The following is a 12,839-nucleotide window of genomic DNA, read 5'->3' on the forward strand; positions in this document are numbered from 1 at the left end:
CACTAAGCTCATCAGCTATTACAAGGGCTTATGATTAGTTGTGGATGATAAAGGTAGTCACAATCTGTTTAATGAAAAAACTATTGCAAAACATTATGTCTCTGTAACCTTCCAGTTAAGATCCCTGGATAGCAGCCACCAGTCAATACAAATCAATGAGTGTTCTCAGTCATTCTTATCGCACTAGGGAATGTTGCCTTTGGTAGTGTCTTCATAGCCAACAATTTTCTTAATGAGGAGTGACAGGTCTGATGCCCCCAGAGAGCCTATTTCAGTTAATGAAGGGCATGCTGGCGATGGAGGATCTGATTTGCTATTTTGTGCATTTTGGGACTCTGCACCATAGAAGGCCATGCGAGGGGACAAAGTTCTGGTAGTAACCTGTGAGGCCCACAAATACTTGAACATCTGTCTGAGTAGATGGGGTCTCCTAACAAATTACATGAACCTTAGTCTTGTAAGACTCTATTTTTCTTCCCTCCTTTCAGTAACTGAGGCCTAACAAGGCACCAGACGATCATTAATTTTGCTTTTTATAGTACTTGCAACACCTCCTTGGGTTAGACAATGTGATCACCCCTGTCTTTCACTAATCAATTTTATGTTGCCTCAATAGGAAACATAGAAGTTATCCCGGCCATTTACTGCATGGTTCACCATACTCTGATAGGTTTACGGTACATTTATTAACCTGATGGGCATGACATAAATTCACCAGTCCTCCTGGTGTAAAGAGTATAATATTTTCTTTTGTACCAAGTTTTATGGTAACTTACCAGAACATGTTAGGCAAGTCAAAGGTGCTGAATAAATAATCACTCCAATTTATCATCAAGATCCAACATATGTTTACCTTGATTTATTCCTGGACTTATCTAACATTCTGTACGTTTTGAACATTGCTGGTCAAGAGGTACCAGCGTAAATGATGTGATGCACCATAGATTGTCATAAATAACTCCTCAGAAAACTGCACTATTACTGACTTCTAGCACTATTGGGATATCAGCTTCCTCTGATGAAACATCATTGTTATCCCTTCATAGCATGTTGGCGAAAGATACACTCTCTTCTTCATACTCATCTATGTCCCACCCACTGGTGCAAAGGTGTAAGTATTTTTATTTAGAAACTATGTGTGGCTCATGAGTGGACTTAATTTGCCGTACGTATTTTACACCACTGAAAATCTTCACAACATTATAGGCACAAATCCACTTTTGATTATACCACTAATTGCTGCATTGATGGCTGATCTAGAGATAATTGGGGCTAGTCACACAGGTAAATTTACATATGAGTAAATCTGCATATATTCATTTATTCTTACACTTAGGGGCCGATTACAATGTTGTTAGGAAAGGATTCGGTTTTGCAGAATCCGATTCAGAACCCTTGTTTCCGAACGAATCGTATACATTTCCCAATGACCGATTATGATGCCCGGGTCTTTCAGAGCCGATTCGTACAGCTCTATGGACACGGTTTCTGGACGAGCGATTACGATGTCCGATTCAGACAGCCGTTCCGATTCGGTCTGTCCGACACAAAACGTCTGTTGGAATCTGTATTTTGGGGCCCGTTGTGGGCCCCCTTCACCCAGAGGCGTATGAATGGGGACCGTGGGGTTACCCAAGGGACCCCTCTTCCCAACCATGCACAATGTGGCAGGCCCCATGGGGTGCCCGCCACAGGGTGAAATGTTTTCCCCTACAACCCCTTTTTAAAATGGGAGCCTGTGTTCTTGTCCAGAATACAGGCTCCAACTGAAGTCAAAGTTAGTCCGACCAAACGATGTTGGGACGCATCGTAATCGGTAATCCGGACTCGCAGGACCCGATTCATTCGGAAACGAGTCTGAGACCGATTCATTCGGAACAGTTTCCAAACGACATCGTAATCGGCCCCTTTTTGTAGTAACTTTACTACTCTCAGCTAGTCACCATTTACAAGTATAATGTTGCTACAAAATATAGACTTACATGCCTCCACCCCCTCAGCTTAGGAGGTGGAATCTGCATAAATGTAATTTACACCTGTAAAGTTACTACTAGTAACTTTACTATCATATATTACTTTCCACTCACTTGGTGTAGACTCTGCAACTGGGGCAGAAACTCTGCCACCTGAGTGGAGAGCACCACCTGGAATGTGGTAAGATTATATGGCACAAAAAGATGATGGACTGAATGTTGAACATTGTCCAAACATTCACCCTCAATCGCAGATCTGGGTTTAATCCATTGTTATTTTTGCTCACAATGCCATCCCAGTTTGGACCCAGCCATATGCAAATCAGCCTTGACCCTGTTCTCCATGGATGATTGTTTCCAGTCCAGGGAGGACCTGGCCTGGCAGTTCAGGCTGGACTGTTCCCATGAAGAACAGGTTCAAGACTGATTGGGACATGGCTGGGTCCAAACTGGGGGGGTTTAGGGCCCGATTCACAAAAATAATCTGAGCCGAAATACTAACTTTACGACTTTCAGTATTCACAAAGCACATTTAGGAGTAGTAAAGTTAGGATTTTGTCTCACTTAAAATTAAGCTTTGGTCTTAAATTTAACCTAAGACCAAAACTGACTTAACTGAGACAAAGTTTTGGTCTTAAGTTTAAGTTTTAGTCTTAAGTTTAAGTTTTGGTCTTAAGTTCACCTTAAGACCAAAACCTAAGTTAAACTGAGAGAAAGTTTTGACTTAAGTTTAAGTTTTGGTCTTAAGTGTAACTTAGACCAAAACTTAAGTTTAACTGAGACAAAATCCTAACTTTACGACTTTTTGTCTCAGATTACTTTTGTGAATCGGGCCCTTAGTGAGCAGAAGAATGATGATGTTTTAAACCCAAATCTGTGACTGGAGGTGAATGTCTGAAAAGTTTCAGCACTCTGTCCATCATCTTATTGTGTTTGCTATGTTTGCCATAAGTGGCCAGGGTATGCCCAGACATGGGTCCCTTGCTCACTTTGGCACTGGATTCAAGTTAGCCTGGGTGATGAGGGTTGATATCTTGAAACCGGCCCCAGGATACTTGTTTCCAGTTCAGGGAGGACCCGGCCTGGCAGTTTAGGCTGGACTGTTACCATCAGGAACAGGGACAAGACTGATTTGCATATGGCTGGTTCCAAACTGGGGTGGCTTAGTAAGCAGAAGAGTGATGAAGGATTAAACCCAAATCTGTGACTAGGGGTGAGTGTCTGAAAAGTGTCCGCCACCATGCATCATCCTATTGTGTTTTTAGAATGATATAGACCTGAACCAAATCAAATGCACCTATCACCCATTCCCTTCCAACCGTATAAATACTATCCTCACCATTGGATCTGCTTTTTTCCTTTTCGTCTTTCTGCTCCTGCAGCCACCACATTCTGCTTGAATGATGCATACATCACATCTCAGGAGAACAGGAATTTTCACTGAGAAGGAGACAGAAGTTATATTATGGTAAACAATTACAGAAAATGCATGCCTTGCTCCATTCATTCTCATTGGAACACAGAATGTAGTACTTTTGTATGAGATGACAGACTCTGTCAATGTATTGAGGAATGAGGCACACATTATGGAGAGTATTAAAAAATTGTAAGATAAGAGAAGTTTGCTGAAGGAGAAGTTTGTGAGGTTTCAGCTGACACAAGCTCTGCCTGTAGAGGCACCTGGATCCTGTCTTCATATCAAGCCACTCTAGAAGGCTGTCCTCTCCAGTGATGCCAGGTAAAATTCTAAACCCCTTTCTCTCGCTTCTCTCTCTCTGTCTCTCTCTGTCTCTCTCTCTCTCTCTCTCTCTCTCTCTCTCTCTCTCTTTCTCCCCCCTCTCTCTCGCAACCAAAGCCAACCTATAATTAATAACCCATATCTGTCCTTCACCAATATCTACATTTTTAGGCAAACATCATATACATCCCCTCAAAATAAACCTCTAGCACACATTCTAGCAATCCATACATGTTTTGATTATATATCTTTTATTTTTACTGTTTTCATACAGCTACTCTTTTGAGTAGATTGGTTGCTTCCCCTGGGACAGTTGTCATTGGAAGTGCAACACGGCACCACACAGGGTAGACTTTGCAATTGCACCCAACTACACACACAGGTGCGTCCTTATGCTAACAATGTTACACACTATAGGGGATTTACATCACTTGTTTAGTGAAATCCAGACACTATACGTTACAACATGTTTTATAATGGCTTATAATTGTAGTCAAATGTAACCTAGACATGTATATTCATACTCTGCTATAGTCTCAAAAACTGAAAACCTTTTAAGGCCCTGTGATGTTGTCCCATTCATATCTGTCACAACATCAACTTCTGTTCTTAGCAACGCACTAAAATGGAGACTGGTGCTGTATAGCAGAAGGGTGGTAGAAACTGAAAAGTCAAATGTATGCTCTTTTGGCTTTGTGTCTTACTTTTTATTTACTGTGGACAGAGGAGGTGTATGTCTTTTATAGCACAACTCTATTTGAACTCTGGTCAAAAATTAATGCAATTGTTGATTAAGTTATAATGTGTTTAATAAATCGATATACTACATATATATACACTTGGCAATGTAAGGCACTCACTATACGAAATCTGTTAAAGCCTGTCTAAACTTGCATGAGAAGTATTACTGTTAACCTTAGAAACTGTGTATGATAACAGATGTGTGCTGAGCCAGTTTGCTTTATGAGAAGTATCTTTGTTGGTTTCAAAATGAGTATCTATTTAAAACATCTAAATAACATGCTCTTGCATGATTTCGTATGGCTTCCTCCCCATCATGAGTTTCTTTCTTCTGCCCGCTTCTATTATACAACAGCCCAGGTGTCCTCCTTGTGAACATCAACACTGGTGACATCAGGGGACATCCTGGCATCAGCTAATAGGCACTCTGTCATCTGTCAGTCACGCAATTCTGGGAATCTCTGACCTTACTTTCTGCATCTCATCATTAGTCTTTTCAATAATTAATCTCTTTTGTTTTATAAAATGTTAGATGTATCTTTATTGGTGTTGTTAGTTTACCTCTCTTGTTTGTTTCTCTGATTTGTCAGCCTCAAATATATGAATTGAACATTGTTCTAATCTCTGCAATTGCTGGATCAGGAGATACCATTTAAATGCTCACTACAAGAAATCAGGTTCAGCAGCTAACCTCAAGGGGATTTCCCGAAATTGATTTTCAATGGCTGGAACTGGTGAGTTGACATGGCTGCGATGTAAGAATTCCATATATAGCTCAATCCTTAATTTCATATGTTTATATATATGTTCAAATTCGTGGGAATGTTAAATTGAATGCCATTTCTGTTTACATACTTTAAACGATCAACACCTGTATTATCTGATTTGTCTCACAATTGAAGAATACCTCTACGCTCTTGTCTATAGACCCTGAGAGTCAGATGACCTTTGACGAAACTGGTGAATGACCTTGATATTGGACAGGACATGTGATAGTGGACTAAAACCACGTACCAAATGCACTCCACAGGATGCACATCTTAGCAGTATTGATGCATTCACAAAACGTGTAACCGGAGTTTTACACGCACTAGAGCCAAAACTTACTAGGTTTCCATATATATTCATTTTAATGCTATCCTAACAAAGCAAGAGAAAGCCGCCTAATAAATTCTAGGGTATGACACCTGTGAGGCAGACAAGGGGGAATTGTAGTAGTGATGAATCGAGTGGACTATTAAGAGGAGGGTTTATAGACAACTAAATGATGTAGTCTGTTATTAAAAAACTGCAACAGAACCCATACACTTTGGTCAAGGTGATATTTAACAGCAAGCTGTCACATTGGAAGAAAGTGGGCCTTTTGTCAGATTCCGAGTTTTGTATTTTGAAAATCGAGAATACAAGATTTCCATGTCTTTATCTAATGCCAAGAGCACAAGAAGGGTCCATTCCCCCCGAGGTGTACTGTCATCTCTGGAATAGGTTCCTTAACAGAACATTTGTATCAGTTTGTAAACTCTTTTCTCAAACCTTTGACCATCAACCTTCCTTTGTTTGTACATGACACCACTTACATTTTGAACAATTTCGAGGATCTAGTTTGGGCTCAATCTATGTGGTTGGTCACTTTAGACAAAGAGTCCCTGTGTACTTGTAAAAAAAGGGATTTTTGTTGTCTAGCTGTAGATTACATCGAAACCCAGGCCGGGGGTGGCAAAGCGGACCCATTAGGGGCACGGGCCAAATGCCGGCCGGAGGCGGGAAGCCCCTCCCCCGCAAATTTAAATAGCCTGCTCGTAAGGGGGGGACCAGCATTGGTCGCCTCAGGGCAAGCGTGAACCCCACCCCAATCCGGGTGCAAGCTGGTGAGGCAAGGGGGGGATAAATAAGAGGTTAACAGGGCCAGATAGGTACATACCCCCCTCCTCACAGTGTCAGAAGAAGACGAAGAAGAAGGAATACCTCATCGCCTGGGAATCATCGCCGCCGCCTGCAATGGAGGTATGATGGTGAACGGACCGGCCGCAGGGGAGAGCTATCAGAAAAGCCAGCTGGGGGAGCAGAAAGCAGCTGCAGGAAGCAGCCGGAAGAGAACCGGCGGCGCCTAGGAGGAGGCAGCGGACACCGCGGACGAGAATCTGGCCATCAATGGAGGCCTCCCAGAGGCCCGGATGCCAACACGGCGGCGCCTGAAGGGCGCAGCCCGGAATCAGTGGAGAGGGTGGCTCAGTGAGATGAGCGTAGCGATGGACTATCGCAGGGAGGTCTGGCTCTGCCAGGCCTCACACGGCGTGGAAGGTCAGTGCGGGCGGCGGTGCGCCCGAAACAGGATCAGGGAGCGGAGGCCTCTGGTATTTGCGGCAGAGATGGTAAGGCAGAAGCGGCCTGAAACATTGGCAACTATGCACACACCTTGCGGCGCGATTTTGTTGTTACACTTTTTTACGTTGTTGTTAGCGACCTGGTCTTTGCCCCCCCCCCCCCTCTGCTTTGCTCGGCCACACCAGCTGTGTGCTGGTATGCTCAGATCGGTACCTTGGGCGTCCGGGTCACGTCCATCCACCCAACAGGCATGCAATGCGTTTCTTGTCTGGGCCCCACCTTTTTGGGTTCTAGCAGGCCTTGCCGTCATGCAGCCCTGGTTCTGGTACAGCGCGACTAATCACCTGTATCTTTGTCCATTTCTATATTTGCAACAGTAGTTCTGAAAGTACTCGATTGCTTTCCAACGGTAGTTTTGTAAATAACCTGGGATTTTATGAAGTTGTATTACATTTCTGGGAATCTGTGGGGTATAGAAAAAACTCAGCCAGGACCCTCCCTATAAAGCGCTTCTTTACCCTGAAGGCAAGTCGGGGTTTAAGTTTAAAATAATAGTCACATATCTGTTTTACACTTCGTTCAAGAGACAAGAGCACTTTTGTTTCTGGTGTTTTGCAGCAGCAGTAAGAGCTGCTCACAGTTTCTGGTTGCTCAAATGGGCGGCATTTCAGATATTTATATGTTTTCCTGGCTTCTTGCTCTGTTTTGCTCCTGAGTAAAGTGTCACACATAATCGTTGAATGCGCTCATAATTTCACTAAAATTATGAAAATGTCACGCATAAGCAATCTGAAGCCTTTGCCATGTGGCAAGGAGCCATTTTGTGTAGTCAGTGTCCAAAGGCCTGCATGTGTTCTTTGTTTTCCATAGCTCCTTGATTGTTGTTTGACCATGTGGCCAGCGACCATTTTGTGTAGCCTGCCAGTGCACTTTTGCCATAGGCCTGCATGTGTTCTTTGTTGTGGCCATGCCTCCTAGCTTGCTGTTTTTGTTTGACCATGTGGTTGGTGGCCATGTTGTGTAGGCAGCCAGTGTGCTTTTGCCATAGGCCTGCATGTGTTTTTTGTTGTAGCCAAGCCTCCTCATTTGCTGTTGTTGATTGACCATGTGGCTGGTAGCCATTTTGTGCTTCAATCCCCTTTTTCCAGTTTTCAAAGCCAGGCATTTTCTAAGGAGATTGATAGGAGGGGGTATGCTTTTTTGTTTTTGGTGATTTTTTAAAAACTTTACCATGATATCATCCGTTTATTAATATAGGCCTGAGGGTCATTGTAATATATGTATATTATGATGAAGAGTGTTTATGTTATATGCATTTGCATTTTTGACCTGCACCTCTGTTCCTCCCAGTGGGGCTCTCATAGTCTCCTAATACACCAGAAATTAATTAATTTTGTATTTATTTTTATTTATTTAATCATTTTGATTTAGTACTTTAAAAAAAAAAAGTAATTTTCTTTTTAATTTTTAAACCAAAGATTACTTTTTAAAATAAAAACAGATTTTTTTTTTTAGAAATTGTAAAGTTTTATTTTACATTTTCCCTTCATCCAGCCACACCTTACCTGCCTTAGGTGCACAACTGCATGATCACCAGAATTCATTTTTGTAAGTATTGTTCCATTTCCCCTTGCACTCCCTGTCTGCATAGTTGCCCATTGCCTTTTCCCCTGGAACTCCTGCCTGCCATAGATGCATACACCTCAGAATTCATTTTCTAAGTAGTATTCCATTTCCCCTAAGCCCCCACTTCCTGCCATAGGTGCACTCACTAAGGATTATTCCATTTTCCACTGCACCTCCCTGGCTGTCACAGGTGTCTAACTTAGATGCAGATAAAGCAACCATATACATGTGTATGTTGTAATCCTGATTGAAAATGAAATATATTATGTTATAGGGGTGTGGTTTGCCTTTGGATTGGAATAGAATACAGTATTAATGTTAAATATTTAGGATAATATCTTAATAAGCACACTACATTAAAATATATTTGCCTGTGCTAATTCAAACTGCAACAATTACAGTGCCTTGTTTCACTAAATGTTGTTGTGTCCAGAGGATACATCACCCACAGCACTGCCAGACAGAGGGCCTTTACATAGTGAGGTGACCAAACAACACATGACACGAGTCTTCCATTCTCTTCCGCTTGTGCAGCTAAGTGCCACTGCCAACTGCCAGCTTCAAGATGGTCCGAAAGAAAGATGGTGCAAAGAAAGTGGCCAGTAGGGAGGAGGAAAAGAAGCAGATTTTCACCAAAGGCGTCTGAGGCAAAACCCTTTTTACGAGTCATGTGTCTGTCACACCGGTCTCCATAAGCAAGCTGGGAACAGCACTCCTGCATCATAGGCACCACCTCAACCTAAGCCAAGGCCCATATTTGTCAACGAGCCAGACACTGCTATCTTGTCAATGTCAACAAATAGTGACATTAAATTGGATATGTCTCATTCAAAAAGTAGTACCCAATTGTTGAAGGAAATTGAGCAAAGTGGCAACAGGAGCTACAACCAGCAATAGCAGATCTTCTTGAAGTAGTAGCAGAATAGGAGGTTGAGGTTCCTGCTGAGCAAGAACCTCCTCTTTTATAACAATTGGCTTTCAGATCTCCGGCCAGAAATAGGAAGGGTACTCCACCAATTTCTCCAAGCACCTCTTCTGATGTTCCAGAGAAAGACTGGACATCATCTGAGTCCAATGCACACCAAAAGACTCAGGTGAGGAAAACGAAAGCTCCTGAAAGCTTTAAAGTTATGAAAGTGGAATGGGATGAGGAGCCAGTCATTGTCACAGAACTTGGCCCAGGGGGGACCAACATTACCCCACTTATTCTAACTGCTCAGAGGGATGTAACACTGATACTATCACCACACCCAGATCCCATATTTGCAAGACCCCTTAGACCTGCAACCTCCACTTCCTCGGTAGTAGTATGCAGTGAACAGAGGCAATCGCCGACAATCGCAAACAAACCCACCTACCTCCAGTTCTTCAGGCATTGTCAGTGTCACCAGTAGCCCACTAAAAATGTATTACTCCCCATTTTGGGACTTCTTTACAGTTATCATGAAGGAAGAAAGTCTTGCAATATTTTCCGTTTGCAACATTAGTGTTCCTTGAGGTAAGCTTGGTACACAATATGGTATTGGTGGTCGACCGACCAATTTGAAAAAACATCACGCAATCAGCTGGAAGGCGTACCTTTATCAATTTTCTGTATGTGGTGGTGGTCAAGATGATGTGAGATGGGAATCTGCTCTGGAGACTCCTATCATGGGGAGAGGTGAAGGTGATGAAGAAGAACAGGATAACATCTTTATGCAAAGCAGCCCTGTCCCCAGCAGTGTGCCAGTATCACCCTCCTCAGCAACCTCATATTGGCACAAGAGTCAGATGGAGACACCACAGTAGCATGCAGTGACTGTCCCAATGAGGCACACATTGAGCCTACCACCTGCTGATTTATATTCTCTCCGTAAGTCGCCTGCATCAGTGTCACAAGGAAGGAAAAAATCCAGGCAACTATTGTGAGCATGTTTAGGGGCATGAGGGGCCCTACGAATGCAACCACTCAACAGCACTTGTGTACAACAGGAAGCTGGCTAAAATGTTAGTGCTGGACCACCTCCCTTTTTCTTTTGTGTACGGAGTGGGTTTTTTAGAGTTTGTGGCAGCAATCTGCCCAAAATGGAAGAATCCAAGCAGGTCCTACTTTGCCAAAGTTGCTGTTCCAGCGTTCAGTCACAATGTGCTGGAATCAGTTGGAAAAGCTTTACAGCAGAGTGCTGTTCAGATTAACTAGATGACGGCTGACGTGGACCAGTTGTCAAGTCACTGATTACATGTGTATTACTGCACACTGGATCTCTTTTGTGGGGGTTAGGCAACCTGATAACTACTGGTCTCAGCACTGATGATACTTTTAAGGGCATACAGTGGCATGCAACAGCAGCCATGTTTGCCATGGAGAAATCCCATACAGCTGCAAACATCTTGAAAGACCTTGACAGCAAAATGTTTGAATGGCTGCGACCAAGAGGTCTCAGAATTGGGTTTGTTGACACAGACGATGGCAGTAATATAGTTAAGGCAATGGCAGATGGAAAGTATTTCAGGCTCCTGTGTTTGGTGCATAGTATCAACCTCAATGTTCAGGACTTTCAGAAAAAAAGAAGGCCTAGTCAGCAATGCACTGACCATCTGCAGAAGAATCCCTTTGATGCTTTAACATGGGAAATCATCAAGGAGAACAGTATGATGGGCCAAGCTATCCAATTGTTGTATCTGCTATAGAACCTGCTTAAAAGCTTGTCTGACAGGTTCTCAGCTGTGGACAATGAAAATGAAGATGTGTATACCTTGGTTTAGAACTTAATCCTTTGCTTGACTGAGAATGCAAGGCTACAATGGGACATTGTGTCATACAAAGTGTACATCTGCACCACAAGAGTGAATCCACGCTACAAAAAAATATCGGCCACTTTCAATTCTTTCTCAGAAGGGGATGTTTCAGAATGGAAGGTGTGGATTGTTGATCGTGCAGGAGTCCTGGAAGAAGAACGGCTGTAACATAGAGTCCAACTCATAGAAAAAAGTTCTGGGGTGCTGCCTTCAACTTCTAGAGAGGGTTGTCCTATTGTCTTACAGCAGTCAACACCAGCAACATGAACACCGATGGCAACAACAACAGAAACACAAGATTTGGCCACAACTCCTGCATTGACTTGGTATCGTAGGGCAGGGTTTAAGTCCGGTGCAGAAGCAAAGGCAAAAGAGGTCTCGAAAGTGGCAGCACCAATGACCATTGAGAGGATGTTTCATGAGTATCTGGATGACCCAAGACGGGTCCATGTGGATCAAAGCCCATTGGTGTATTGGTAAGCGAAAATGTGACAATGGCCACATGCTCAGCAGGCTAGCAATAAAGTATATGGCCTGTACGGTAGCCAGTGTGTCTGCTGAGCGTCTGTTCATTGCAGCTGGCACAGTTGTCACAGTGAGAAGGACAAGTCTCTCACCTCAAAATGTGGAGAGATTGACCATGTTCAAAATGAGCCAACACTTTATACCACACATTTATACCATTCCTGAAATATCACAGGAGGATGATGGGGGTGATTTGTTAGAGTCAGACTCAATTGTGTTAGCTAACCAACTTCTGGGTGAACCAACTGAGTTTGAAGATAAGCTCTACTCCTTTGAATGAGTAGGCCACCATGGATTTTTTAAAATAATTTTTCGTTTAACTGCTTTGCTAAATAACCAAACCAAAAACCAAAAATAAACAATAAAAAAAAACGATATCGCTAGTGAAACATCATGTTTTGTGTCTGACTTATGCAGCCTCACCATTTTTACTTTCAGGCACCTGTATGGCCAGATTGGAGTTGGACCAGTGTGCAGTGAAAAAACCTCCCCAGTCCCTTCAAGGACAATAAAAACCTGCCTCTCTCTCATAACTATTCTTTTTTCATCCCCAGGCAGGGCTGCCACATTAAAGAACAGTTGATTTTCAAGACTGCCAAATTCCAATGTGTTGATTGCATCAAAGAGGAGTTTCAAATGTGTATCTACCCAATCTACCTACCACTGTGCTTGGATTGGCACAGGTAACTAACTATTGCACCAACATGAGATATAATACTGTGTTATTGTGCGTGATGATTCATGTGGTGGCAGACCGTAAGTGAGGGTGTTCTACTAATTTGTAAACTTGATTTCGATAATTTGCAATGTTTGGGGCCTGTAGGGATGGAGTTGAAATGATCCATTACTCTGCGTCAGGGGGAGGAGGATGGAAGGACTCAGGGCGAGAGTACCTCAACAGCCAGAGCAAAGAAGATATTGATCAAGTCTTTTGACATCAAAGAGAAACCAACATGATGATGAATCTGAGGCCTACTCAGCTCCGCTGACTGCAGAGAGATGTATTGATTTGGGAAATGCTACTGAATGTGTGTGTGCTGGCTCAAAAGTGAAATTTCTCTTATGTGGTTGTGGTCTGGGACGGTCCTTTCGGTTGTTGGATGACAGCGTTGTGCTGTGATTCCACTTCATCC

General features: G+C 42.9%; 1 protein-coding gene across 3 annotated transcripts in view; it reads left to right on the top strand.

Moving 5' to 3' along the window:
- The window catches only part of LOC146822831 (uncharacterized), a 355,568-nt gene that overhangs the window by 101,882 nt on the left and 240,847 nt on the right, over positions 1-12,839 (top strand). For all 3 annotated transcript variants that reach the window (XR_014961843.1, XR_014961842.1, XM_085606591.1), the window contains exons 2-4: positions 3,356-3,441; positions 5,043-5,186; positions 12,261-12,389. The gene's annotated coding sequence lies outside the window, so the exon portion shown is untranslated. The remainder of the gene's footprint in view (positions 1-3,355; positions 3,442-5,042; positions 5,187-12,260; positions 12,390-12,839) is intronic.

Source organism: Triturus cristatus, chromosome 5_2, assembly GCF_964204655.1.
Source record: "Triturus cristatus chromosome 5_2, aTriCri1.1, whole genome shotgun sequence".
Lineage (NCBI taxonomy): Eukaryota > Metazoa > Chordata > Amphibia > Caudata > Salamandridae > Triturus > Triturus cristatus.